Source organism: Notolepis coatsorum (assembly GCF_963971535.1).
Source record: "Notolepis coatsorum genome assembly, chromosome: 1".
NCBI classification, from domain to species: Eukaryota; Metazoa; Chordata; class Actinopteri; order Aulopiformes; family Paralepididae; genus Notolepis; species Notolepis coatsorum.
In genome coordinates, this window is record NC_140165.1 from 237,228,730 (window position 1) to 237,230,919 (window position 2,190).

Consider the following 2,190-nt stretch of genomic DNA (forward strand, 5'->3'; position numbering starts at 1 on the left):
AATAAACATTCTCTTGTCTGCTTTGTAATAATGTAGCATGGTAATCAAGTGACTGGCTACGTTCACACTGTAGGCGAAGGTTGCCCATATTTATATATAATTTGCGCATGTGGGTCAGTTCAGGAGCGTGACCAGTTCATACTGGAATCTGATATTGATAAAAATGTTGTAAGAATGTGAGCAGCCAAACTAAAAATAAAATCAGAATTGTGTACTAAGGCTTGCAGTATGAATTGATTGATTGATTGAAAACTTTATTAACAGATTGCAGAATGGGTACAATACAGTACAGCTCAATACACACAATTGTTAAGGGGATGCAGACCAGAGAAAGACTTTCGTCTTGTTTACATCAGGGTCCCCCATTTTCAATTCATCATAACATATATGACATACACGACATACAGATACAGTACTGCTACATCTATACATTTATGACATACCAGATTTACAAATACAGTACTGTTTGTGATACAAAAAAAGAGTATAATTTGACGTAGAAACTGTACATTGGAGGTGGGTGGGTGCAGGGGCGTAGCTGGGGGGGGGTAGCTTAGGATGATTTTACTAGACATCACTCAGGTGTATTATTGATGCTCTCATTGATACTATGTTTGTTTCTGAAGTGTGTGTGTGAGAGAGATATATAGAGAGAGAGGGGGGGGGCTTTGGTAGACTATTGCATTTGTCCATTCATTGAAGATGAACGCAATGCGACATCCTTTACTAGGCTCACCCACCAACAGTGCAGGTGCTGAACTGCTGATCCGAATGTATAGGTAAAAACCATATTATGCGTTTTCATCAATAAATGACACACGCTCTGATTGACTGGGGGCCTACAGATACATTCTTTCATGGGGCCCAGAATCTACAGCTACGCCCCTGGGTGGGTGGGTTGGGTAAACAGGGTGGGGTAACTGTACAACTGTACAAGCAAAACTACATTAGAATATCGACAAAACCTTACTTGGTCCCAAGAAGAGGGTCTTGTGTATTATTGGGTTAGGACATTTACTGTATATTTACAGGGGCCAGTTTCGAATTGCAGTCTCCCGTAGGTGCTCTTTGAGAGTGGTTTTAAAAGTGGGTAGTGATTCACATTCCTTTACAGCTTTGGGTAGGGAGTTTCACATTGATGTGGCATAATTGCGAAACGTGTTTAGTCCCTTGTTTGAGCCGAATCTGGGTTTCACATGATTTGTGGAGCTCCCTCTGGTGTTGTGGTCGTGGTATTCACTGACCTTTGGGAAGTATTTTGACATGTACATGGGTACCTTGGTCGTGTAGTGTATCTTGTAGACCAGGCCCATTGCAAGTTGCTGTACTCTGTCCTACTCTAAGACATCCTAGGTTGTCAAAGTGGGCAGGGGTGAGGTGGGTTCTAGGAGTAAGGTCAAGCAGTAGTCTGACCAGTTTGTTTTGAGATGTTTGTAATTTTGTTTTTAGCGCCTTTGAGGTGCTTTGGTACCATGAGGTGCAAGCATAGTCGTAGTACCCTTGAATGAGTGCTCCTGCCAGAGTCTTCAGGGTATTCTTGTTTACCAGTGAGGAGATCCGGTACAATAATTGAGTTCGTTGGTTGACTTTTTTTGTAATGATAGTTTGTTATCAGCGAGCCATGTGCAGATTCTGTCGAGTTCTGAGCTGAGGGTTTTTTCAACTTGTAATTTGTTGTTCTTGTCCGAGACCAGCAGGGCTGAGTCGTCCGCGAACAAGAACAAGTTACAGCCTATGTATTGATTGATTGATTGATTGATTGAAAAGTTTATTAACATATTGCAGAATGGGTACAGTACAGTACAGCTCAATACATACAATTGTTAAGGGGATGCAGACCAGAGAAAGACTTTCGTCTTGTTTACATCAGGGTCCCCCATTTTCAATTCATCATAACATATATGACATACATGACATACAGATAGACAGTACTGCTACATCTATACATTTATGACATATCAGATTTGCAAATACAGTACTGTTTGTGATACAAAAGTGTCCAGAAAAAGAGTGTATATACATTTGACGTAGAAACTGTACATTGGAGGAGGTTGGGTGGGTGGGTGGGGTGGGGTTGGGTCGGTGGGTGGAGGCTGTACATTGGAGGTGGGGGGGGGGGGGGGGGGGGGGGGGGGGGTTGGGTAGGGGGGGGACACTGTACATTGGAATACTGACAAAGCCATACTTGGT